The 27,920-nt window shown below is 49.3% G+C and overlaps 1 pseudogene across 1 annotated transcript in view; it reads right to left on the bottom strand.

Annotated features, from left to right (window-relative positions):
• The window catches only part of LOC308512510 (histone-lysine N-methyltransferase PRDM7-like), a 45,139-nt pseudogene extending 20,748 nt beyond the window's left edge, over positions 1 to 24,391 (bottom strand). The window contains exons 1-4 of the transcript in view: positions 24,345 to 24,391; positions 24,085 to 24,203; positions 23,829 to 23,936; positions 17,320 to 17,463 (exon numbers count right to left, since the gene is read on the bottom strand). The product of the transcript in view is annotated as a histone-lysine N-methyltransferase PRDM7-like (transcript). The remainder of the gene's footprint in view (positions 1 to 17,319; positions 17,464 to 23,828; positions 23,937 to 24,084; positions 24,204 to 24,344) is intronic.
• Between the last annotated feature and the right edge of the window lie 3,529 nt (positions 24,392 to 27,920).

Below are 27,920 nucleotides of genomic sequence, written 5' to 3'. Positions count from 1 at the left end.
GCTGAAATGTTAGCTAATGTCCTGTGAATTTGATGAAAAATTCTACCCAAAAAACCACAAACAAACAAACAAAAAACAAAACCTACAGAAAACCCTACAAAATCACCGAGGCTGTCCAGGGTGCAATTATTCCTTCCCTGGATGGACTGAGGTCACGGGTCTGGCTTTTGCACCCCTTCCTGTCCCAGCCCTGCCAAGGGAAGCCTTGGCTGCTTCACTGACATGGGGAAGCTGTGCGTTCACTAATTCAGTCCGTAACCTAGAGGCTGCCATGATTGGAGCAGTCAGTCCTGGGGAGGCCGCCGTTAACAAGGCAGCCAGTACCGCACCGGTCTCCTTTCCTGAGGCAGCCAGTCAGCCGCGGCCATTGTGATTGCGGCAGCCAGTGCCTTGGATGACACCATTATGGAGGCAGCCAGTCTGTGCAGTGAGGTGCAGGGGTATCGGGAGAAGGTGTTATTCCCACTAGACTCAGCGGCCTCTGTAGGGCATTCCTGAGGCAGTCCTTTCCCTGTAGGCGGCCATTATTGATGCTGTCAGTACCAGGGAGGCTGTTGTTGATGGCAGCTCCAGATGCAGGTTATCATGGGAACATGGTAGTACCACGAGAAAAAAATTCATCTTAAACCTTTGTGTTGAAACCCAGTGTGTTTTTAAAAAATATATTTTTATTGATTTCAGAGATGAAGGGAGAGGGAAAGAGATGGAAACATCAATGATGAGAGAGAATCATGGATCCGCTACCTCCTGTATCCCCCCCATCCCCACTGTGTATTGAGACAAAAACCCCGGCATGTGCCCTGCCCTGGAACCGAACCAGGGACCCTTCAATTTGCAGGCTGACATTCTCCCCACTAAGGCACACTGGCCAGGGCCACAGTTGGTTTTTTAGAAAGATACATTTCTACTATTTCAGAGAGAAAGATCAGTGATCAGTGATCATCCTAGATTGGCTGCCTTCTGCCAGAAGAAAGAGTGACATGTGTTCTCATCAGCTAAGCGTTAGGAATATCCCTGGCCAGTGTTGTTCGCTGGTTAGAACTTCGGATGCCCAGGGATGGGTCTCTGGTGGGATTCCTGGTCTAGAGCACATACCTGGGACGCAGGTTTTATGGCCAGCCCCGGTCTGGGCTCCTGTGGGAGCCAAAGATCCATGTGTCTCTTGCATATTCATGTTTGCTTTTTGTTTCTTCTCTTTCCCCTCCTTCCATTCCTCCCTCCCTTCTTCCCTCTCTCCCTCCCTACCTCCCTCCATCCCTCCCTTCCTCCCTCCCTCCCTCCCTCCCTCCCTCCCTCCCTCCCTCCTTCTCTCTCTGTAAAAAGCATATCCTGTGGTAAGAATTAACAAAAACGTACACAAGAAAAAAGTACAAAATGGAAAAGATTTGGAGGCTGTGAAAAAGCAGCATACCCCTAAAGAAAGGCACCATGATGAGCAGAGCATTCAGCTATGCTGATGTTTTTCCTTGCGATGTGTCTATAAGATAAAAATAAAATGTCCGACTGTCCCTCAGCTGGCAAGGTCCTGAGAGAACACGAGGAGGCCACTCTAGCGCGGTCCTTGCAGGGTCTCCCAAGCCACCACGTTAGGGGCGAGGATCTCGGTGGGCGAGGCGGGGAGGAGCAGGGGAAAGCGAGGGGTGAAGGAGGTGGGGAATGGACAGAGGAGGGTCTTGCACGTGCTCCCCTGTCCTGCCTTGTGTCGCTTCTGCGAGAGTCACCCACAATGGGAAGATGCGAGCAGACTCAGCTGGTGTCGGTGACCAAGGGACACACAGACCAAGGGACAGACAGATAATCGAGGCCGCAGTGGCCTGTAGAGGTTGACATCCGGGAAGGGACATTACCTCCACAGGAAGAATAGCTCCCTCAGAGGAAGTATTGTTTTCCCAAATGAAGGAGCAATTCATTCACAACATAAGTGGTCCACATACAGGAAAGTGCAGTTCCCCTACAGGAAGAACGTTTCCTCACAGGAAGTTTGTTTCCCCCACAGGAAGAGGCGTTCTCCCACAGGAAGTTTCCATTCCCTCAGAGGTAGTTGTGATTCCCTCACAGGAAGATAGGTCAACAAACAGGAAAGTGCATTTCCCTCACAGGAATCTGACACACCCTCACAGGAAGAGTCATCCGCACACAGGAAAGTGCATGTCCACAAAAGGAAGAAGGGATTCTAAAACAAAAGAGACACTACCCCACAGGAAAATGTGTTCCTACACGGGAAGGGACACTTCCCATACAGGAAGGAGTGTTTGCGTCTGGTAGTTTTATTTCCAAAAGGAAGTTGATTTTTCATATATGTAAGATAGGTCAGCACACAGGAACGAGTACGTCCCACAAAGAATGACCTGTCTACACACGGAGGTACATTTCCTAGAGAGGAAGAATGGTTCCCCAGAGGAAGTTTGTTTCCACACATGAATGTGTGATTCATTCGCAGCATAATAGGTGCGCATACAGGAGAGTGCATTTCCCCCAAAAGAATAAGGTTTCTTCAAAGGAAAATAGTTTTCCCTATAGGTATAGGCGTTCTCCAACAGGAAGTTTTGATTCCCGCACAGGAAGTTGCATTTCCCCCACAGGAAGAGAGATCGACAACAGGAAAGGGCATTTCCCCCACAGAAAAATGGGACGCTATCACAGGAAAAGAGATCCGCTCAAGGTTAAGTGCATTTTCCCCACAGGAAGCAGGGTCCCTAAAACAAAAGGTACACTCACCCACAAGAATATGGGTTCCTACATTACAAGGGTCATTTCCACCACAGGAAGGAGGGTTCACAGTCGGAAAATTTTGTTTCTACAAGAAGATGGCTTTCCATCAGTGGAAATAGTTCTGCACTCAGGATCCTGCATGTCCTGTAAAGAATGAAGTGTGTACACACCAGAAGTGATATTACCTCCAGAGGAAGAATAGTTCCCCCAGTGGAAGTATTTTTCCCCCACATGAGGAAATGTTCTTCACAGCATAATAAGTCCGCATTTTTGGAAAGTGCATTTCCTACATAGCAGGAAGCATGTCTCAAAGGAAGGTAGTTTCCCCGCAGGAAGAGGTGCTCTCAAAACGGAAAGGATGCTCGCACAAATAGGGGCCATTTCTTCACAGGAAGAGAGATCTGCACAAAGGAAATTGCATTTCCCCTTAAGGAGGAAGGGTTCCTACAATGGAAGGATAACTCCCCAGTAGGAAAATCAGTTCTCATTTCGGATGGGACATTTCCCAACAGGAAGGAGGGTTCACAATTCAGAAGTTTGGTTTCCACACGGGATGTTGCGTTTCCATTACAGGTCGAAAGCTCTGCACACAGGAAAGTGCATTTCCCCCACAGTACGTTGGCTTCCCAAAGCAGAAGGAAAATTTCAACCAAAGGACAAAAGCTTCCCCACCGTAAGTTTGGTATCCCCACAGGAAGATGGATTCCAACACAGGAAAATCGGTTTGGATAATGAAAAGTGCATTTCACACACGGGAAAAAGGGTTTCCTTGGAACAAGTGAATTTCCCCCACAGGAATAGTTCTTCTCCCACAGGAAGTTTCATTTCCACCACACCAATATGCACCTCCCTCACATGAAAATAGTTTCACACAAAAGAGAATGCAGTTCCCACACTAGAAATAGGATTCTCACAAAAAATTTGCAATACCCTCAAAGGAAGTTGGGATTCGCTCAAAGGAAGATACATATGCAAACAGGAAAGTGCATGTCCCACAAAGGGTGAAGTGTTCAGACACAGAAAGGGACATTTCCCCCAGAGGAAGAATGGATCCCTCAGAGGAAGTATTGTTTCCCCAAGTGAAGGAGCCATTCATTCAGAGCATAATCGGTAAGCATACTGGATATTGCAGTTCCCCTACAGGAAGAAGGTTTCCTCACAGGGTGTTCGTTTCCCCCACAGGAATAGGTGTTCTCTAACAGGAAGTTTCCATTCCCCCACAGGAAGGTGGGAGTCCCTCACTGCAAGATAGGTCCACAAACAGGAAAGTGCATTTCCCACACTGGAAGTTGAGACGCCCTCACAGGAAGAGTCATCCACACACAGTAAAGTGCATTTCCCCCACATGAAGAACGTTTCCTCAAAGGAAGTTTGTTTCCCCTATAGGTAGAGGCGTTCTCCAACAGGAAGTTATGATTCCCCCACAGCAAGGTGCGATTCCCTCACAGGAGGACAGGTCCACAACAGGAAAGTGCATTTCCCCCACAGAAAAATGGGACGCTTTCACAGGAAAAGAGATCCGCACACAGGAACATGCATTTCAGCAACAGAAAGTAGGGTTCCTAAAACAATAGGGACACTCTCTCATATAATATGTTCTCCTACAGCCAGCGGACATTTCCCCCACAGGAAGGAGTGTTCACCATGGGAAAGGGATAGAGATGGAAACATCAATATTTCCCGGGAGCCGGTCCATCCTGCTGTTTCAAGTGATCTGGCATATATGATATACTGTTCTTAATATGTTTGCTCACCTTCTTGGCCCTATGTGCTTTAACCAAGGTCACCTCTTTGAGAAAGGTTGTTTCCCCAGGTAGGTTTTCTCCCCTGAAGTTAGGGAGGGAATTAACCCCCTTAACTAAGTGCCATGTGGGTAATTATTCACATTAACTACGAACAATCATGCTTAAGCTACATAATATTTACTCCCTGGAATGGAGATAAGAAACGCCCTAACCTTTGGAATAGAGATTGATAGGATTGGAATCAACTGCTATAAATACAGATGTAACAAGACAACAAGAGACAGAACTTAGAAGACAGAACCAAAAGACACAGAACCTAGACACAGAACCTACACAGAACCTACGGACAGAAGAAATTAGCTGGAGAGAACATGTCAAATGATCCTGGACAGAAACTGGCCAAAGAACCTTGAGACAGAACCTAGTGAGAGAACATGGCAAAAGATCCTGGACAGAAAGTGGCCACAGAACCTAGATACAGAACCTACACAGAACCTAGACACAGAACCTACACAGAACCTAGAGACAGAAGAACTTCGCTGGAGAGAATATGGCAAAAGATCCTGGACTGAACCTGAGTACAGAAATTGGCAAGGAATCCTCGCACCTTCCTATTTCTAGTCACCTGACTACAACCTGGTGACTGAACCTGGCTGGAGAACCTAGCAAGAGAACATGAACACAGAACCTGGCTGGATATCCTAACCAAAACTTCGCTGGAGATCCTGAACAGAACTTGGCTGGAGATCCTGGCTAGAGATCCTGGCTAGGCTGCTGATCAACTGAACGCTGTCTCTGTGTCATTCCTTCTTCGCTGACTCCGTCCACAACTTTGGGGACCCCTGGACCTGCTGGGGTTGGACCCCAGCATCTGGTGCCAGAACCGGGACCTCTAGGTAAGCCCCACTCTCGGGATGGATAGGACTCTACCGTAGGAAGAGGGTGGATAGTCTTCGCCGACTCCATCCACACCTTTGGGAAACCCTGGAACAGGATTCCCCTAGGTAAGACCCCCCCCCAATGAGAACCCCCACATTCAGGACTCATAAGACTCCACCAGGGTACTGCAGACCCCCCTATAGAGGATAAGTAGGGTAAGAAGGTGGATAGTACAGAACTTAGATTGAGAAGATGTGCCATACTGAGTCCAAAGAAAGAAGACTCTGTATTGATTCTTAGATTGAGAAGATGTGCCATACTGAGTCCAAAGAAAGAAGACTCTGTATTGATCTTTAGATTAGGAAGATGTGCCATACTGAGTCTAAAGAAATAAGACTCTGTATTGATCTTTGAACACATATGCTTGCTAGCAGAGGAATTAAGGTTACACCCAGTCAGACAGAACGTTTTATACAAGAAGTATGTCCATGCTTTTCTGAGGAAGGAAAGGTAAATGGAAAGGCATGGGAGGAGGTAGGCCCAAGGAGCCTTACCCTTAACCCCACTGCAGTCTTTCCACCGCAGGAAAGTGCAGGATTGGCTAGCTCTCCCTGGGGTGATAGATCAGGACTAAGGTAATAGCGGAAAGCGCCGATCCTACTCTTAAAATGGATACAAGAGAGCATTTGGGGTTTTTCTTTTTAATGCCTGCTTTTAAAAAATAAAAAAGGGGGAATATGCCTGAAGCCGGTCCATCCTTGCTGTTTCAAGGGACCTGGCATATATGGCATATTGTTCTTAATATGTTTGCTCACCTTTTTGGCACTATGTGCTTTAACCAAGGTCACCTCTTTGAGAAAGGTTGTTTCCCCAGGGAGGGAATTTCCCCTGAAGTTAGGGAGGGAATAAACCCCCTTAAGTAAGTGCCAGGTGGGTAATTAGTCACTTTAACTACGAACAATCATGCTTAAGCTACATAATCTTTACTCCCTGGAATGGAGATAAGAAACGCCCTAACCTTTGTAATAGAGATTGATAGGATTGGAATCAACTTGTATAAATACAGATGTAACAAGACAACAAGAGACATAACTTAGAAGACAGAACCAATAGACACAGAACCTACACAGAACCTAGAGACAGAAGAACTTCGCTGGAGAGAACATGGCCACAGAACGTAGAGACAGAACCTAGTGAGAGAACCTGGCTGAAGAACCTAGAAACAAATCCTGGCTACACAACCTGGATAGAACATGGCAAGAGAACCTGACTAGAACCTGGTGACTGAACCTGGCTGGAGAACCTGGACAGAACCTGGCTGGAGAACCTAGTGAGGTAACATGGCTACAGAACCTTGCTGGAGAACCCGGAGAACCTAGCAAGAGAACATGGACACAGAACCTGGCTGGATATCCTAACCAGAACATCGCTGGAGATCCTGAGCAGAACCTCTCTGGAGATCCAGACCAGAACTTGGCTGGAGATCCTGGCTAGGCTGCTGATCAACTGAACACTGTCTCCGTGTCCTTCCTTCTTCGCCGACTCTGTCGACGCTTTTGGGAACCCCTGGACCTGCTGGGGTTGGACCCCGGCAAATGATGAGAGAGAATCATGGATCAGCTGCCTCCTGTATCACCCCCTCCCCACTGGGGATCCAGCCTGCAACGAGGGCATGTGCCCTGACCGGGAATCAAACCAGGGACCCTTCAATACACAGGTTGACACTCTCCCCACTGAGGAACACTGGCCAGGGCCACAGTGGTTTTTTCTTAGAGATATGCATTTCTACTATTTCAGAAAAGAAGAAAGATCAATGATGAGTGATCATCCTAGATTGGCTGCCTTCTGCCAGAAGAAAGAGTGGCATGTGTTCTCATCTGCTCAGCAGAAGGAATAGGCCCTGGCCAGTGTTGTTCACTGGTTAGACCTTCGGATGCCCAGGGAAGGGTCGCTGGTGGGATTCCAGGTCCAGAGCACATACCTGGGATGCAGGCTTCATTGCCTGCCCCGGTCTGGGCTCCTGTGGGAGCCAAAGATCCATGTGTCTCTTGCATATTCATGTTTGCTTTTTTGTTTCTTCTCTATCCCCACCCTCCCTCCCTCCCTCTGTCTGTAAAAAACATATCCTCTGGTAAGAATTAACCAAAACATAAACAAGAAAAACGTACAAAGAAGGAAAAGATTTGGAGGCTGTGAAAAAGCAGCATACCCCTAAAGAAAGGCACCATGATGAGCGGAGCATTCGGCTCCGCTGATGTTTTTCCACGGAATGTGTCTATAAGATAAAAATAAAATGTCTGAGTGTCTCTCAGCTGGCCAGATCCTGACACAACAGGACGAGGCCATTCTAGCGTGGTCCTTGCAGGGTCTCCCAAGCCACCACGTTGGGGCGAGGCTCTGCGGCGGGGGGCGAGGCCAGGAGGAGCAGAGGAAAGCGAGGCGTGAAGGAGGCGGGGAATGGACAGAGGAGGGTCCTGCACGTGCTCCCCTCTACTGCGTTGTGTCGCTGCTCCCAGAGTCCCCCCCACTGAGAAGATGGGAGCAGACTCACCCGGTGTCAGTGACCGAGGGACATACAGGCTGAGGGACACACAGACTGAGGGACACATAGACCGAGGGACACAGAGACCGAGGGACACACAGATAATCGAGGCCGCAGTGGCCTGGAGAGGTGACATCCGGGAACCTGTGACCACTGTGTTGGTTCCTTTTATCCTCCCAGATGTACCTTCTCAGAGGTTTTTGACTCCAGAACCCTGGATTCCAGTTCCACAGACAGCACCTACTTCATGGTGACTCTGCCCAAGACCCAAGACCTCTCTGGACAACCATTCACACATCAGTTGTTTGGAAAGTGATCTCAAACTTATTCTATATAGTTATTGCATGTATGAAAAATAAATCAGAGCCAAGCAGTCATCTGTTTGATGTATTATACATTTGTATCATACATACATTTTAGTTTAGAAAATGACATTTCTCATTCAAAGTTGCCTTCCTAAGTGTAATTAAGTGAGCATGTTAAAAACTTTGTAAGAGTGAATGTTTTACTTGGCAAATGTTTAGAAACTTGGTAAGTATTACTGTGTATCGCTGCCCAAGGAACTGTTGGGGGTCATGTGTTGTCACCAAAGCAGAATGTTTGCTCAATGACTGGTCCCCTTGTTGAGACAACCTTCATGGTTTTCCCTTCATTCTGTTATGAACCTATAGGCAGAAGGTAGAATTAGGCTTGTACTGATGCCACAGCTCCCACCTGCTGTGATGATGGAAACAGGCCTGATGCTCCAAGCATCATGAGAACACCAGCAAGCGAGGCTCAATGACTGAGCGTTGACCTATGAACCAAGAAGTCCCCTTGATTCCTGGTAAGGGCACCCCCATCACCTGATTGTTTCTCTTTGTCTCCCTGTCCCTCTGTGTCTCAGATCAAGAACAACAGATTTAAAATAAAACTGGAAACTGTCCAATCTGCTCCTATCCTCCTCCCAAAAGGTATCAGATTTTACTGAAAACACCCACCACTTGTCTTCCTTAGTCATCGTGAGAATTCCAGTTCATGAATGTTCAGAGCATCTCAGTTTCAAACGTGCGTGCACATCTACACCCAAACAGCGGAGCTTCGCATCCTGGAGAATTTTCCATTTCCTTCCAAAGGAAGTGAGATGTCTCACACTGGAAATGGAAACAAATGGTAGGAAAAGCTGGGCATGGAGATCAAGGCTAATCATTGCAACCTGGGAATGATGTACTCAACAAATCACAGCATGAATAGTCAAACCAGAACATTCCTGTACGTGGAGGTTTGGGCACGGGGACACCAACATTTTTAATGTGAATGAGCACTTGATTGTGCAAAGCTTTCCTTCACCCCCTGAGAGATACTCAGCAGAGGTGCTGAGCCACTTGGAAATGTGTGCTGTTTCAATGCGATGCTGGGGGTGGGGGTTTGCCCCTCCTGGCCTGAGCGAGAGAGCCCACCTTCCAATGTGCACAGGGCCCCTGCTTGGGTGTCAACAGCTCCATGACTGTGGGCTGGCTCCTCCCGAGTCCGCTGAGACCCACAGAAAACAATATCCCAACTGGCAGATTTCTCCTGGTCCTGAGGTGTTTCAGGATTGGGTTAATGAGGGAAAACACAAGTATGAAGGTGTGGCTCAAAGGTTGCTTCTGAGAGTTTCAGGTCACCCACCCAAGCCCTCAGTCATTGGAGGGAATGAGGTTTCAATTCTTCACATAGAAATGCCATCATTTTTTAAAATATATTTTTTATTGATCTCAGATAGAAAGGGAGAGGAAGTGGGGGGAGACGAGAGAGAGAGAGAGAGAGAGAGAGAGAGAGAGAGAGAGAGAGAAACATCCATGATGACAGAGAATCATGGATCCGCTCCCTCTTGCAAGCCCTACACTGGGCATCAAGCCCACAACCCGAGCATGTGCCCTGACCAGGAATTGAACCCTGACCTCCTGGTTCATAGGTCGATGGTCAAGCACTGAGCCACACCAGCCTGGCAGGAGAGGGAAGGTCATGGTCCCAGTTCGTGGGTTTGGTGACCCCTTCAGGAGCTCTCCTCCAGGAACAGGTGCTGTGCTAGGTCCCTCAGGCTGAGGGGTGATGGGCCCACACCGCGTGTGCCTGCTCCCTGCATTGATGTCCGTCTGCTCTGTTGTAAGAAAAGAGGGGCCTCTGGTTGCTGTGGCCCCGTCGCCTCCCCAAGCAGAGGCTACCTGTTCCCTGGAGCCTCGCTGGACTCCCACCATGGGCCCATCAGCATCAGTGCTCCAGGCCTCGCTGGACATTACCTGTGAACCGGTGGCCAGGAATGACCGACACGGCCTGCCTGCTCTGCTCACGCGGGTCCATGGCCCATCAGACTCCCCATAAGAAACGTGCAGTGAAGGATTTCTGACGGGTCAGGGGAGGGTTAGACACGCGGACCCAGGTACAAGGCCAGCACCAGGAGCTGCTGCGAGGTGGGCTTCGCACACACTGTGAGGTGAGGTGCACCTAGCAGCTCTCAGCAGGGTGGCGAGGGCCTGTGTCCTGGTCACTCGCAGTGCCGCATGCCCAGGCTCAGTGGGAGGGGGTAGCCCGGGGGAGGCGCATGCCTGACCCCACGCCTCCTGCTCAGGCAGCCGAGTCCACGCAGAACAGTGGGGCTGCGCGAGCTCTAAACTGGCTCCCGGGCCCCACGCCCTCTGCCTCCCTTGTCCACCTCAAGGCCTGGCAGACGCTGTTCACCGAGAGACGCACGTTTTAGGCACCTGAGCCAGAGTCGCCGGTGCTGACCACACTCTGAATGACACTCCAAAGCCTGGGTCACCCTCCCGCTTTATAGCTTGGAAAGGGGCACAGAGACTTTGGGGGTCTTGCCTTAGGACACACAGTTGTGAGGGCAGAGCTGAGACTCAAAACCTTGTGGGCAGACCTGGCGCCCACATGCTATGCCCCAGGCAAGATGCCATTGCTACAGAGGCAGCAAGTAGAGGGCGACCAGTGCCCAGACTGAGGCAGCACAGGTGTGTGCACACACACACACACAAACACACACACACACACACACACACACACACACACACGTACACACACACCTGTACACACCCTCTCTGGCTTTCACCTCTGAGGCTACAGAGGTCTGAGGAATCAGGGGCGGAGCCAGGAGAAGCCTAGGGGTTGTTGGGGTCCTACTCATGTTCCTGGTGAGTCTGTCTCAATCCCTCTCCCTGGCAGGAACCTCACTGGACTGATGACAGATTCCTACCTTCCCGGGTTCAGGTCTGTGGCTGAGCGTTCTCTGAGGCCCTCCTGGAACTCTGCTTTCAGTGATGAGGGGGATGAGGCATGTCGGCTTCAGGTTTGTCTGGACACAAAATTTATTAAAACGAGGCCAAAAACACCATGAGGGACATGGATGTTGACATCCCCATAGCACTTAAGGAACTGTTTGTCTATTGCCTCTCCTCTTGAAAGTGGAGGATGTTTGACCAGTTACTTCTGTACTAAATACACTCTTGGGGAAGGAAAGGAGCCTGCAGGCTTACTCTGAAGCCCCCTCAGAGCTGGGGTATGAGGTATGTGGTGCCGACAGTTGCCCTGTGGCTACTGAGGTGCAATTTAGGGCTCATGATGCATCCTCCCTGCAAACACCGGGCTTCTCCCCTGAGTGTGTCCTCTGGTGTCTGATGAGAGATGACTTATCTCTAAAGCCACCCCCACACTCACTGCACACATAGGGCTTCTCCCCTGAGTGTGTCCTCTGGTGTCTGATGAGAGATGACTTATCTGTAAAGCCTCGCCCACACTCCCTACACACATATGGCTTCTCTCCTGAGTGTGTCCTCTGGTGTCTGATGAGAGATGACTTATCTGTAAAGCCTCGCCCACACTCCCTACACACATACGGCTTCTCTCCTGAGTGTGTCCTCTGGTGTCTGATGAGAGATGACTTATTTGTAAAGCCTTGCCCACACTCCCTACACACATACGGCTTCTCTCCTGAGTGTGTCCTCTGGTGTCTGATGAGAGATGACTTATCTGTAAAGCCTCGCCCACACTCCCTACACACATAGGGCTTCTCCCCTGAGTGTTTCCTCTGGTGTCTGATGAGAGATGACTTATCTCTAAAGCCTCGCCCACACTCCCTACAAACATAGGGCTTCTCTCCTGAGTGTGTCCTCTGGTGTCTGATGAGAGATGACTTATCTCTAAAGACTCCCCCACACTCACTGCAAACATAGGGCTTCTCCCCTAAGTGTGTCCTCTGGTGTCTGATGAGAGATGACTTATCTGTAAAGCCTCGCCCACACTCACTGCACACATAGGGCTTCTCTCCTGTGTGTGTCCTTTGGTGTCTGATGAGAGATGACTTATCTGTAAAGCCTCGCCCACACTCCCTACACACATAATGCTTCTCTCCTGAGTGTGTCCTCTGGTGTCTGATGAGAGGTGACTTATCTCTAAAGCCTCGCCCACACTCCCTACACACATAGGGCTTCTCCCCTGAGTGTGCCCTCTGGTGTCTGATGAGATGTGACTTCTTTGTAAAGCCTCGCCCACACTCCCTGCACACATAGGGCTTCTCCCCTGAGTGTGTCCTCTGGTGTGTGTCGATATGTGACTTATCATTGAAGCCTTGCCCACACCCTCCATGCTTGATTGTTACAATTTTTGACATTCTTACTTCCACAAATAATTTGCCTGTGTTCTTTGCATTAACATTCTGGCCTGTGCTGGGCTCTTCCTCCATTATTCTCTCATGGTCACTGGAGCTCCCTGTTTGTCCGTTTGGAGGCTTGAAAGAGGCCCTTGAAGTTCCCCTGTGCCTGATCCTTTTAAGAAAAGGTTTGGACCTCCATTTGACCTCTTGACCTTCAGCTTTGTCATTCCAGCCATGTGGACCAGTCTGTTGCTGCTGCTGTTGATTCTGACGCTCTGGGCCAGCTTCCTCCGCCTGGACGTGTTTTCCTGCAGATGCTCCTGGCAGAATCTCAGAGGGGTGATTGCGTTTCACATGTTGGCTGAGGAATGTCCGACTGGAGAAGGCCACAGAGCAGGAGGGACATGGGTGGATCTCTGGCTTTGGTTCTGCTGGAGAAGAAAGTTTTGGTCAGGGCAGGTGTGGGCAAGCCTGCCTGTGCCGTACGCTCTGTCTCCTGGTAAGACCCGTCCCCGGAATCATTCTAGCTGTGTTGACAGTGCAAGCTCTGCCTCCCACAAAGTGTTCCTTCACTGTCTACTTTTCTTTTTCTTTGTCTGCACTACTCTTCTTCAGAAATCCAGAGACCCCATATCAAAAGTCTTTTCTACAGCCCTGGCCAGTGTGGATCAGTGGATAGAGCCTCAGCCTGTGGACGGAAAGGTCCTGGGTTTGATTCCCATCAAGAGCATGTGCCTTGGTTGCAGGCTTCTCCCCAGCCTGGGCCCTGATCTGGGCGTGTGCAGGAGGCAGCCAGTCAATGTGTTTCTCTCACATCGACATTTCTCTTTGTCTTTCCTCCCTCTTCCATTCTCTCTAAAAATCAATGGAAAAATATCCTGGGATGAGGATTGAAAAGAAAAAAGGTCTTACAGATCAAGGACCATCAGAAGGCATTTCACTCCTTATATGGGTTGGACTATTGTGACCTTTCCATATACATGTGTCTTCTAAGTCATGTTAAAGAGAAAAACCACAGGCCTGGCCAGGTAGCTCAGTGGTTGAGCATCAACCCATGAACCAGGACGTCACCAGTTTGATTCCTGGTCAGGGCACATGCCAGGTTTTGTGCTCGATCCCAGCAGGAGGCAGCTGATCCATGTTGATATTTCTATCCCTCTCTTCATTTCCCTTCCTCTCTCTCTCAAATTACTAAAAATATTTAAAAATAGAGAAACCATAGGCCCCAACTAGCAATTGCTTCTCTCTCAGTTTTCCACAAATCACAAAATGGAAATATGTCCTTCCTCACACAGTATTCCTACTTGATTTCTTTCAGTGTTAGCCTACTTCAAATACACTACAAAGTCCTGTTTCAGAATATCTTTCCAACCATCCCCTAGCCAGTTTGGATCAGTAGATAGAGCGTCGCCTTGGGGACTCCAGGGTCCTGGATTTGATTCTAGTCAAGGGCACATACCTGGGTTGCTAGCTCAATCCCCAGCCCTGGTTGGGGTGTCTGTGGGAGACAAGCTATTGATGTTTCTCTCTCTGTCTCTCCCCCTTCTACTCTCTCTCAAAAAATAATCAGTGGAAAAATATCCCTGGGTGAGGATTAACAACAACAACAAAAATATTTCCCCAACCTGCTTCTTACACTCCTGACTCCCGTACCTCTCCAGCCAGTCCGCCTTCCTCTCTCACTTGGAGTTGAAATAATCTCGGAGGGGATTCCCCACTGAAGTTTATTTCCCCAAAAAATTAACAAAGCATAGTTTTAGAACATGCCACTCTGCAGCTGAAAACTGCTCAGTTGTCCCGTCTCACTCAAGAAAGTCCCCAGTATCTCAGCTTGGATCATAGGCACTGTATTTCCCGGCTGCTAGGCATCTGTCCAACCTCTGTTCTTGCCCTCTGTACTGAGACTGAGACGGGAGTAGCCCTCAGCCAGCTCAACACCCCACCTCTTTCCTTCCCTGCACCAGCCAATCCCTCTGCCTGGGACCTTGTGACACAACTGTTGTAAATGTTGTCTCCTGAGAAAGCCTTCCCTTGACCTTTGCAATCCGACACACCCACCTTCCCCTCACACTGATCCCTAGGCACTTGTCCTGGGCCCGTTTTCTCCAAAGCGCTAACCACTGTGTGATATTAAGCACATGCACATATGTCTGCCGAGGCTTCCATCCTTCACCAACCAGCTGCTCAGGAGCAGTGATTCTGATCATCGTGCTAATCTGTATTTCCAGCTCCCAGAACCCTGTGTGGCACCGAGTAGGAATTCACATGACAAGTCAAAAAATAATGAATGAATGCATGTTAACACACACATTTCATTTAGAAATATGCAGTAAATGAAGAAGAAACAGCTAAAGTGTTAAAAAAAAAAAAAAAAAAAAACAACAACCCAAAAACAACCACCTTGATGAGAGAGCTGGTTAAGTGCCTGAGACCTTTTTTTTTTTTTTTTTTTTTGCCTCTAATCCTTTCAGCACTATATGATGCTGTGCATTTTGTGCATGAAGTATTTTTAAAAATGGAACACAAATTGGCCCTGGCCATTGTGGCTCAGTTGGTTGAGCATTGTCACATTCACCCAGAGGTAGCCAGTTTGATTCCTGGTCAGGGCACATGTCAGGGTGGTGGACTTGATCCCCAGTAGAGAGAATGCAGGAGGCAGCAGATTGATATTTCTCTCCCTCTCTCTTCATCTCTGTCCCTAAAACCAATACAAGCATATTTTTAAAAATTAGAACAAAAATAAAAATATTAAAATTATTCTTAAGAATCAAAGACCTATGTGATGAGCCATCAATTTCTGAAGCATCTGATTTGAAGCTTTGCTGACTCTAGAGTGGATTTTACTCTACTTGAGAGTTGGAGCATGAAAACTTCTAAGAATTCTTTCTTTCCATGTTGAAGAAGAGTGGTGCCCACCTCTCCCGGCCACAAGCTCTGTCTTCCACTTGCTGCCCCACTTGATGCCCAGCTTTTGGCCATACTCTTCTCCATACCAGACCAGCAGCTCACAGCCCGTCCTCACGACCCGGCAGGTTCGGTAGAAAATCTGCCTGTGATATTGAAAGGCCACCAGGTTCTGTTCTTCCTCATCCCGGGCGCAGTTCACATACCTGGCGTTGAGGCAGATGAAAGGAAAGAAAACCACAGGCGATGAGCTTCCACTACCTGTCATATCGTGTCCAGATCCTCACTGACGCGTAAGGCCCTCAGCACTGATGGCACCCACCCCCATGTTCCTGGGGAAACTTCTGTTCAATGTCCAAGCCTCTGTCACAAGGTCATGTGAATTCCTGTCTCTACGTCCTGCTCACAGGTCTCATCCTGCCTAATGCCATTTCCAAAGCCTCATTCCAGACTTCCCCATCAAACCCGGTGGCCTCTAGCTTCTCTAAGCTGTAAGTCAGGTTCTGTGTTACACCCCAGGACTCGGGGCTTGCTCTAGGACTCACATCATTCAACACTCAGTCCAAGTCTACCTTCTCTTCAGAGGCCTTTGTCGAGTCTCCCCACACTATATTGAAGGCATCATTCAGTTGCCTCCCCCAGGTTCCCACAGAAATGTCGAGGTCTCTCTTTCTTAGAAAAATAACACAGAACAATAGTAGTTTATTCATAATCTGTCTCCCCTGACACAAGAGAGCTCCTCAGGAAAGGGCCATGAGCACTATGACTCTGCAGGCTCCAACATCCAGTTCTAGTTAGAACTGAGTCTGGGATGATGTGCTGACCTCACAGGTTTAGACTATCCTTGGTTCAAGGCTATCTGGGCACTGGGAACTTCTTGAAAAATAGGAAAATTAGAGTTAAATGTTTATGAAATAAAATGTTTCATGTCCGTCTGCAGTAAGTCCTCCCTAGGGACATGGATTGTGTGATCTGTGTAAGTAATGAATTCCTTCCTCTAAACTGGAATATAGTAAGGGTTTAACTAATGTCAGTTAGACAAATCACAGAGTAATCCAGGGTCCTCAAGGTTTTTCCCATTGCCCAAACTAGATTCTTCTCTTTTGAGGACATATGCTATACTGTTACCTCCTTTTTTCCTAAATGTCTCTAGATGTTAAAGATCACTGTATGGAGAAAAAGGGGGAACAGAGGACTGAGGGAGACCATTAGGGAGGCATGATTGGAAGGACAGACATGTGGGTTGTGAGGCATGAGTGTCCTCTCCGGCACCCAGAAGCCTAGTGACCTTACCTCATCCAGTTGGCCTGAGATGTATACTTTCCATCCACATACTCATAGCAGTTGCTCCATTTGTTGACCTGCATTTCAGGAAAAGAAGTTAAAGGCTGTGTGTGTGTGTGTGTGTGTGTGTGTGTGTGTGTGTGTGTGTGTGTGGTTGTGAGTATACAATAGAATAATTACTTTATTCTAGTGTCATCAAATCTCTTTCAGCCTGCATGGTGATTCAACTGCCAATGGTGATCACAGGATATTTTTCTTACTAATCATCTACACGCCTGAGTCAATTTGTCCACTAAGCAGGAGCCCCACAAGGGAGGAGTCTGTACCACTTTGCTCCCATTTACCCTCTGATCCTTAGAGAGGAGCTCCATGTTCATGCAAAGTCCGCCCAGTACACAGAGCTAACTAACCATATGGTCCCCATCCATGTCCTAGCATGTAGAAGGTGGGGGCATCCAAGCCACAGGAGGGCCGGGAAGCCAGAGGACAGGGAAGAGGTAAAGTTCTCACCAGCCAGGAGTAGCCGCTGTTGGCTGTGGCTTCATCTTCTGTGATCTGACCCTCATAAGGGCCAAAGTGCAGGCCCACCAGCAGATCACATTCCTCATTCCACACTCCAAGCCCAGCCTCAGGGATGCCTGATGGTCCGATTCTCAACCCAGGGGGCAGAGTGAGGGCTGAGAGGTTGACATGCCCGTTGTCCGAGGCACTGTCTTTTACAAACGTAGGAGGCCCGTGCACAGCACAGCTGTCAATGAAGAAGTTCTGACACTTCTCACAATCTGGAGGCAAGAGCAACAGGGATTAGTCAGGGTGCAGTGCATGTTCCTGCACACGAAGAGCTTCAGAAAGAGCTCCCATCAGTGAGCCTCAATCCTATATTCCCTGTCACGAGAGGAAGGGAATGATTTGGGCACCCAAAAACCAGGTGAAATCATAGCATCAAGGACATAACATGCCCCTTGGTTAGGGTGAGCTTAAACAGGTAGTCAACATCCTGGGACTCGCTGATCTCTTGGTAGACATGGCCCTTTCTCTCTCGTAGGCTATACATCTTCACTTCGATCTCCTTTCTCCTGAGGTCTACATGAGAGAAGAGCTAGTGAACGAAGGGGGTCTGGAACATGAGTCCCTGTCTTGTCAGAAAACACACAATGTCTTCCCATCAAATGATCACCTGTTCTTTATAGTATCTGGTATTTTCCTCCATTAACTAAAAGACTAGTACGCCACACTGACTACCGATGGCAGATTCAATTTTAGTTTCTAGATGATCCCATTATCAGGTTCAACCTTCCAAACTTTGGTCATTCATAAAGTATTTATGGAGGGCACGTTATGTGTTAGGCACTGAGTAAAGATCTGGGCACACAACACCAAGAGAATATGGTTGCTATTATCACAGATGGATTTATTGGACAGCTTGCATGTGTCAATTGTTTGAGATTTAATTTAATGCTTTCAAACTATATGTGTCCCATGTTTCCTTATGTTGACTGTATACATTAGCATTCAGGAGCTCAGAGAGTTTGTAAGATTAGCTCAAAGCTTCAGTGCTAACTCCAGTTTCAAATCCAGGCGTGTTGAATGTCCACCCCACATACCTAGGCTATACTGACCAGCCTTTCCAGAGGAATTAGTGGAACTGAAATCTCCAAATTATTGAACTTACCCAATTTTGATCTAGGGTGCTGTCCGGAGGTACTTGCTTCTCCAGGAGGGGGCACTGGTTTCTGGGTCTGCTCTGAGCCACTTGTGGTCAACAAATTTGCTGTTCCTGACAATTCCTTCAAACTGGACTCATTACTTAATGGCGCCCTGGACTTTGCCTTCAGTGTGAAAGGCAAAGGGAAATAAATGTAACGTACATTTATTTAATTATGTAGGGTTTATGATATACATGACTTTAATGAACACTTCAACACCTCTTGGAAATACCTGGGAAGTATGAAAATTAGAGGAAAAAGAAATGGCCAATGTGGGTTTTGAATCGAAGACTAGAACCCATGCCTTAAGGCTCTTTCTTTTATAGCACATTGAGAATGAAGGATACTGGGAAGAGAATAAGACATAGTTGGGCCCTAACCAGTGTAGTTCAGTTGATAGAGTGTCGGCCTGCAGACTGAAGGGTCCTGAGTTCAATTCTCGTCAAGCGCGAGTTCCTTGGTTGCAGGACCCTCCTCCCTGGCCTGGACCTTGGTCTGGGCTTATGCAGGAGGCCACCAGTCATTATGTGTGTCTCTCACATTGATATTTCTCTCTTTCTCTCCCTCTTTTTTCTATTCCCCCTAAAAATCAATGAGAAAATATCCTTGGGTGAGGATTAAGAAAAAAAGAAAGAAAGAAATAGTTGGCAGAGCCCTGGCTGGTGTAGCTCAGTTGGTTGAACTGAAGGGTTGCGGGTTCCATTCCCGGTCAGGGCACATGCCCCAGTTACGGGTTATTGATCCATATTTTTCTCTCTCACTGATGCTTCTCTCCCTTTCTCTCTCTCTCAAATCAGTAAAAACATATTTTTTAAAAAGAAATGGCTGGCAGAAACCTACCATGACAATAAAGGAAATTATGCTTAAATGTGCAATTTACTATATCATGGAAAGAACAGTTGTAATTAGATTAGTTGGTTCCCACCAATTCTGTTTGAATAAGGTTGTGCTACCAGCCTGTTCTCTTCATTTTCCTGACCTATAACATGCTAATTCTTAATGTTATAATGAACATGAAATATAATGATGTTCACCAAAATGTTCTGTGAGCACTTTGATACAGTATGAATGTGAAATTACAGTCCTGCTATCAATGTCCCTCTCAGCCATCTCTATATTTGAAATCACATGTAATTTATCTTCATTATTCTTTGACCCTACTCTAGTTTAATTTGTAAATTTGAAAGCACTCTTTCAGCAAACATTCAGGGGGCCCTCAGGGACCCTGAGTTGGGCCTGGGACTTCTGAGAAGAATCTGGTGTGAACCAAAGAGCTCACAATGCAGAGGTAGGCAGGCGGAGCCAATGATTCAAACAAGATGACACTGGCCTAATTAGAGCTCAGAGAAAGAAGCCATACTTCTTCTGACTGGAATGAGCATTCAAAACCAGTTCCAGATGAGCTTCTATTGAATAGTGTGTCATCTCTATGAAGTTCTTAAGTCACTTTATTTATTGTTTATTATTTCTGAATCGTCAAACCTGAAGCTCCCCAGAGTTGAGAGATGCTTTCTTTTATTTGACTGGGAGGCTCTGATGCTGGGGTTGCTATATCCATCTTCATCTGGGACCATGCACCGTGCAAACTGCCTATATATCAGTGAGCTTCTGCAAGTCGGAAGTCTTAGTGCATTTCTCACTGGAGCATAGCAGAGCAGAACTGCGTTTGGAATCATCAGTCAGTGAAAGATGTAATCATGTATGGATGAGACAGTGGAAAGTGCATAAAACTATGGAAATTTTAATGAGCTTGTAAGTGGTTTAGAGATGAAGCTAAGGATTAGAATGCACGACCACCGATACTGTGATTTCAGACATACAATCAAACACTTGTATATGTCTGAAACCTCAGTTTCCTCATCAGAAATGGTGATACTTATAGTACCTACCTCATAGGGTTGTGGTAAGGTTTAAGTGAGTTTATGCACGTAGAATTCTTAGAGTCTGAAGCATTGTGAAGATAAGACCCGTGGTAGCTACTATTGTTGCTGATGTTATTAACGACTAAGATGATATTGGGCATTTTGTTGAAGAGGTCAGGAAAGGAAGGTGGCAGTTCCTAGGGTGCACTCTGATTTTTCCTCCTCTTCCCTGCATTTGCATCCAGGAGGAAGATTTTCTTTTCCACAGGATTTGGGAAATACTCACCTTCTGATGTTTATTCTGTTCCACTCTGAAAGACACCCAAGAAGGTTTAGCTAAAAGATGGTGAGAAATCAATAATATATATAATTTCAGAGAGGAAGGGAGAGGGCGAGGGAGAGAGAGAGAGAAACATCAATGATGATAGAGAATCATGGATTAGCTGCCTTCCTGAACACCCCACACCAGGGATCTAACTGGCCTTGTGCCCTGACCGGGAATTGAACTGTGACCTCCTGGTTCATAGGTCGACGCTTAATCTCTGAGCCACACCTGCCGTGTGAGAAATCAGTTTTGGTTGGTAATTGTTTCAAAATCTGGAGATTTTTATCTTTCAGAATTCTGAATTATAGAGTAATCCCAGGACAGACCAAGGATGATTGGAAAATGTTTCCTGAGGTTTCATTAGGCTTATGCTTTTATTGGGAGCATCAGCTAATTTTCTTAAAATGTTAAAAAATAGCCCTAGCCAGCTTGGCTCAGTGGATAGAGCGTCAACCTGCGGATGGAATGGTCCTGGGTTCTATTCCAGCCAAGGGTACATGCCTGGATTGCGGGCTCATCCCACAGGTGTGCAGGAGGCAGCCAATTGATGGCTCTCTCTCATCATTGATGTTTTGATCTCTCTGAATTCCTCTCTGAAATCAATAAATATATTTAAAAAAAAATAGACAAAACCCCATCTGTACTTCATCCTCTGTTCAATATATATATTTAAAGTAGAAGCCCGTTGCACAAAGATTCACGCAATAGGCCTTCCTTCCCCTGGCTGCCGGCACTAGATTTCCTCTGGCACCCGGGTCCCAGGCCTTTGCTCCAGCCACTGAGGAGAAGCCAAGTCCCTTCAGTCTTCAGTCTTCACTCCAGCCAGAGCCTTCAGTCTTCTCTCAGCTGCTGCCCTGGTTAGGCAAATTAACTGCCATCTTTGTTGGGTTAATTTGCATGTGTATCCTGATTGGCTGGCGGGCCTGGCAGAGTGACACCAATTTGCATGTTTCTCTTTTATTTGTGTAGAGTGGCCTATCCCTGGCTGGGCATCTCAGTTGGTTGGAGTACCATGTTTTACACCAAAAGGTTTCCGGTTTGATCCTTATTGGGGCCTACACAGGAGGCAACTGATGGATGTTCCTCTCTCACATTGATGTTTCTGTCTCCCTTTCTGTCTCCCTCCCTTCCTCTCTCTAAATTCAATGAATATCCTTGGGTGAGGATTTAAAAAATAAAATTGCCCTAAAAAGCAAAAATAAAAAATTGGCCTTTCATGACACAAGTATAATAAAGGTCATGTAACTGCAAAGAATCTCTAGTCTGTAACCCAGCGCTTTCTCCTCTCTGTCTTCTGTCTTCACACTGGCCTTGTCCAGTCCACCTTGGACAAGGCACCAGGACCACCTTGGCTCCTTTCTTTCTTATCCTTCCTCCTTTGCACATTTGGATTGTGACCACCTTCTCTAATCACTAGATTCTGATCAGCATCACACAGTCTTAGGGACAAAGACTCAGGTCTAGTCACCACATAAACAGAGATTCGGGCAAGCTGGACATAACGTCGTGACTTCAGCTATGTTTCAACCTCAGACCCATGGAACTACAGACCCTACCAATCAGACTTTCATGAAACCTGGCAGATGATGCCATGGCTGCCATTGAACCTGATACAACGATGAACTACTTCCTACCCTGGCCCAAAACCCAACCCCCTAACTACCATGAGTAATAATTTTCCCATATGTCCCCATGCAGGTCTTAGAGCACTGCTCACCTGTCAAACCTTCCTCCTTCTATGTGATCACAACTCTTCTGAATTAGTTATTTTTTACTCACTGTTATATTTTTGTATACTTACTTGTTAATGTTCTATAAGTATACAATTATATTATTATTCTATTTTATTTTTTCCACCACCATTTATACTCCTGTATTATTATTTTTTCATCCTCACCTGAGAATATATGCTTATTGATTTTAGAGAGAGAAGAAGAGGAAGAAAGAGAGGGAAACATGGATGTGAGAGAGAAACATCGATGAGTTGTATCCCATACACACCCCGACTGGGGATGGATCACGAAACCTTTTTGGTGTATGGGAGGATGCTCCAACCAACGGAGCCACCGAGACATGGCTATTCAATTATTTTTATTTTGAGAGAATGTTTATTAAAACTAGGGACAGTGAAACAAGGATAGAAGCAGCAGCAGGAGAGAGCTTAGGCTGGGCTGCTGTGTTGCTCTAGAAAGGTTAAAGGAAAGAGTTCAGCCTAGGCGGGTGGCTTTGGCTCATTGGAAAGTCATAGAAAAGGGGCCTTGGAGCCAGGTTCAGGGGGTTAGCCTGAATGAGCTGCCCCTGCCCGTACTCCCTGGTGCAAGTCTCCTGGGTCCCTTAGTTTAGGAGATGCACACCGAGTGGGGGTTGGGGGGAGGAGAGGGGAAAGGGTGAGGGGTGTGTGTGCTCCCGGAGAGAGAACAGCTTAATAATATATATATATTAGAGCACCATTGCACGAAATTTATAAATTTCTGCACCGTGGGAATGGCGGTGGTGGTGGTGGTGAGGGGGGGAATTCCTGAGCCCGGCCTGTGCCCTCTCTGCCTCTGACAGTCTGGGAGTCCTGCGATCCATCGCCTGCAGAGGGAGGTCCCTTTCATTAGCCCCAGCTCTGCATTGGTGGCCTGGGCCTCCCTCTTTGGGGTGACGGGGAGCCCCCATTGATGACCCAGTGGCTAGTGGCCTGGGCCTCTCTCTGCAGGGCATCATGGGGGATTGGGGGGCCGGACCAATTGCGTTTCACAGGCCTTGGCTGGCCTGGCGCCAGTGGGTGTCATAGCCTGGTCATCTGGTGGGTCCTTCAGCTGGTCCGCCCTGGATTTGCATATTATGGTTTCATTATTGTAGATTTGGGGGGTGGGTCTGGGTGAAGGTGAGAAAAGGGGGAGAAATGGGGGACCTCTGTGATAGTGTCAACACTAAATCTGTATATAATTATTGTTACACATTGAAAGAGGTTTTATGACCCTGGCCAGTGTGGCCCAGTGGTTGAGCCACGACCAATGAACCGTGAGGTGGGGGGCCGGCAGGAGGCAGCCATGGAGGTTTCTCTCTCACCTGTTTCTCTCTCTCTCTCTCTGTCTCTCTCTGTCTCTCTCTCTCTCTGTAAAATAAATGATTCATAGAAAGGGGTTTATGTGAACAGCCCCTGGCTGTGTAACTGCTCTGCCTCTTGCTCCTCCCCGGTAACTCCCGAGAGGCCGCCCGACCTACACCAGGTCAGGGTCAGGCAGCTGCGCGCCCTCCGCCCGCACCTCGTGGCCTCGGGGTCCACTCGTCATCCGAGTCCTCGGAGTCCTCCACCCGGGGCCTGGCCGTCCTCCCGCGGCGACACATGAACGCGGGTCGAGGGGCCCTGAGACCTGGAAGGAGAGAAAGAAAGAGTCTGTCCTGCAGGCGAAGAGCTGAGGGACAAACAGCAGAGCCAGCGCTTGGCGGGGGCAGAGCCCGGGGCCCTGGACGGAGCACCCCCGCCCCGCCCACCCCGCGGCCCCGTCCCCCCTCGCTCACCCATGCTGAGCAGCGCCTCGTAGTTGCTCTTCACGTTGCGGTGCCGCGCTCGCTCCCAGGCGCCCATCTGCGCCCACTCCTCCCGGGAGAAGTAGATGGACACGTCCCTGCAGGCGCCCCTGGGCTGGGGGAGAGACCGTCCGTCCGTTCGTCCGTCCTCCCCGGCCCGAGGGGGGGCGCCCCGCCTCCACCCCGTCCCCACCCCCGTCCCCACCTCCACCCCCTCGGACCCCCTCACCTTGGGCCTATGCCCTGCTCACCCCGCCTCCTCCACGGGGCGCTCCTGCAGGTCCCTGTCCGGGTCCATGGTGCCGCCAGCGGAGTCCCCTCTGGAGGACGAGGTGACTGTGGGAGGAGGAGTCGCTGAGGGGACCCGCTCCCACCTGGCAGGGCGACCCCCCCCCCACCTCCCCCACCCCCAGACAGACCGGGCCTGCGGCCATTATGACCCACTAGGGGGCGCCTCCTCCTGCCGCGGTTGAGGGGTCCCAGGGGGTAATGAGGGGCCCGGTCAGGGGGGTCTGAGGGGCGCAGTTAGGGGGAACTGAGGGGCGCGTTCTGGGGGGTCTGAGGGGCACGGTGGGGGGTCTGAGGGGAGCGGTCTGGGAGGTTTGAGGGGCGCGGTCAGGGGAGACTGAGGTGAGGAGTCTGGAGGGTCTGAGGGGAGCGGTCTGGTGGGTCTGAGGGGCGCGGTCTGGGGTGTCTGAGGGGCGTGGTCAGGGGGGACTGAGTGGCGAGGTCTGGTGGGACTGAGGGGAGCGGTCTGGGGGTTTTGAAGGGAGCGGTCTGGGGGGACTGAGGGGCGCGGTCTTGGCAGACTGAGGGGAGCAGTCTGGGGGGTCTGAGGGGCGCGGACAGGGGGGTCTGATTTTCGTGCTCAGAGGGGACTGAGGGGCGCGGTCTGGTGGGACTGAGGGGAGCGGTCTGGGGGATTTGAGGGGAGCGGTCTAGGGGGTCTGAGGGGCGCGGTCAGGGGGGTCTGAGGGGCGCGGTGTGGGCGTTGAGGGCCCTTGGGGGTGGAGGTGGTTCGCCTTTACAATGGGGGGGGGGGCTGTGCCGAGAGGAACCGTGTTCGGGAATGGCACCCACGATTCAGGAGCAATGCACGCGGGAGGAGGCGCCTCAAGGGGCAGAGACGTCTCCGGCTGAGGAGATAGGCCCGCTGGACAGAATCCGGGTCTTTCTTGCCAGGAAAGTTGGGTGCTCGGGTCAGAGGATTTGGGACTAATGTGAAGAGATTTGGGGTCTCAGGGACAGCCTCCAGGGTTTCTGTCTCAGAGTTGGGGATTTGGTCTTCCTGGGTGCCGTAGTTAGGGAGCCCAGGCTCGGGGTTTGCTGGGTCTGACCTTTGGGGGATTGAGCGTTCCTCTGGGCGCTGAGACCGGGGGTCCTCCGGGTTAGCGCACTTGGGGTCCCTGGAGGCTGACAGAGTGGGAGCCTCTCAGGAGGACACCACGGGTCTTCGGCTGGGGGTTTGAAGGCCGGCGGGAAAGGGGTTCCCACGCAAGGCTCACGTTTTCCTGTCCGTCTCCAGGCCGCACTGCGAACCTGGCCGAGGTCCCCTCAAACCCATGCTCCTGGCCGCGTGCTCCCGCCCTCAGGCGGTGTGAGGCGGGCCCAGGGGGAGCTTCCTGCCTCCAGAGCGTCAGCGCCAGCCGCCAATGAGTGCTGTGGTCACGGGGCCCGGCCTGCCAATGGGCGGTCAGAAACGCGAAAAGGGCGGGGCAGGGGGTGGAGCCTTCCTGCCAGTCAAGGGCAGAATCCTGTGGAAAGAGCCCGCCCTGCGCTCCCAACCCCCCGTGGTGATTGGCTGTGCTGGGTCCTGTGAGTGTCCGTCAAGAAGCCTTCAGCCACTGGGCGGTGTCCAGGGCTTGGATTCCCGCTGCGTATGGGCGGGACCCCGGGAGCCGGGAGCCCCCAGCCAGGGCAGGTATTGGGCTGACGCGGCCTTCCTGCCGCCTGACCGAGACTCTGTTCCACTCGACGGTATGTAGGTCCCGGACTGTCTTCCAGGCGCATTTGTTCGCTTCCTTAGCGAGAGGACCAGGCGGTAGGCGGGGAGTTGCCTTCTGGGAAACAGGGATTCCCACTAGACCAGCGGTTCTGAACCTGTGGGTCGCGACCCCTTTGGGGGTCGAACGACCCTCTCACAGGGGTCGCTTAAGACCATTGGAAAACACATGTATAATTATATATTGTTTTTGTGATGAATCACTAAGCTTTAATTATGTTCAGTGTGTAACAATGAAAATACATCCTGCATATCTGACATTTAGATGACGATTCATAACAGTGGCAACATTACAGTGATGAAGTAGCAACAGAAAAATTTCATGATTGGGGGTCAGCACAACATGAGGAACTGTATTCAAGGGTGGCGGCATTAGGAAGGTTGAGAACCACTGCCTTAAAGGAAGCTGTTGAGTGGAAGAGCAAGATGGTGGCGGTATAGGCAGACGTGTCCCAGGTCGTGTCCCGGAGCAAATGGAGTGAGCAGCTGAAACTAGTAACATCCACCCCGAATTGGCGAAATTGCTCAGCTGGTGAGACGGTTTGCAGCCGGGAAGAGCAGAACTCCCCTGGAAAGGTAAAAAGCCCAGGGATTTGGGCAGGAAAGTTTGCCAGACCTCTGAACCCAGAGAGTCGGAGGGAGACCGTGTGGCAGACAGCCGCGTCCCTTGGGACAGGCACAGCCCCTGACAGGGGAAAGGAGAACCGCCGGGGGAATTGAGAGCTGGGTTCTGTGATCACAGAGGACTGAGCCTAAAGGGGGCAGCCTGAAGAGCTGACCAGACCATGCAGTCCCGGTAAGAGAAGAAGCCTACAGAAACCAAGCCTTTCCCGTTTCCGCGGCCAGCGTTTGTTTGTTTGTTTTTACTGAATCCTGTTCATGGGGCATTTCGGATACAGACACTCACCTGTGCTGAAGAGAGGGAGAGTGTGCGGAGGAGTGGAATCTGGGGAGAGACTGAGGAGAGAAGGGGGGCCGGGAGAGGTGGCAGCGAATTGAGTGCTGAGACACCCCCGAGCCCAGGTCCGGGGCAGACATTCTCTCTGGAGAGTGAGACTCCTTCCCCCAGCCCCCAGGCAAGGAGCACAGCCACACCCAGATTCCACCCTGTAGGAGATCAAGGATTAAAATAACCTGATCAGTCCCTGGGAGTTAACAGGGTCTGGCCTATAGAGGGATTTTCAATCCCAGCAACAACACAGCCCCGGTAACTAACTATTACGCAGCCAGCTCTGGGCAGTGAACCTCCACTGGACAGAGAGGCCCTATAGCCTCAGAGGCCAACCCCAGAACACTCCCACCCAGAGGCTGACCCACAAACTGACTCTTTGCTAAACACAAAATAAGGCAGTCTGGGAAACAAATGCGGCTTGCTTTAAAATAAGAACTGTGGTTGACAACACAGAGGAACAGTGTATCACAGGGAAACTCAACACTCTACTGAATTCCTGGCAGGTCTAAGGCGAGCCAGACTGTAGAATAGAAGAACCGAAGGACCTTCACTACTGCAATTTTTTTTTTCTTTTTTCACCTTTTAACTATGAAACCAAATTTTTTTTCTTTGGTTTTTTTTTCCTTTTTTTTCTTTTTTTTTCTTTCTTCTTTTTTCCATCACCTGATTTTACCCGTTTATTTACTACCTTCTTACTTTTAACCAGTATTATTACTGCTACCATTTTACCATTTTTTTTAAAGTGCCATTTTATTTTCTCTTTATTTTATTTTGGGATTAGTGTTCTCCATTTTATTTTCATCGTTATATTATTGGTTGTTTCTAGTTTGCATTCATCTCCAGGGAGCTGTTGCTGGAACTTGTTGGGATTAA

Source organism: Myotis nattereri (assembly GCF_964212035.1).
Source record: "Myotis nattereri genome assembly, chromosome: Y".
Taxonomy (NCBI): Eukaryota; Metazoa; Chordata; class Mammalia; order Chiroptera; family Vespertilionidae; genus Myotis; species Myotis nattereri.
This window is presented reverse-complemented; position numbering and strand designations above follow the sequence as displayed.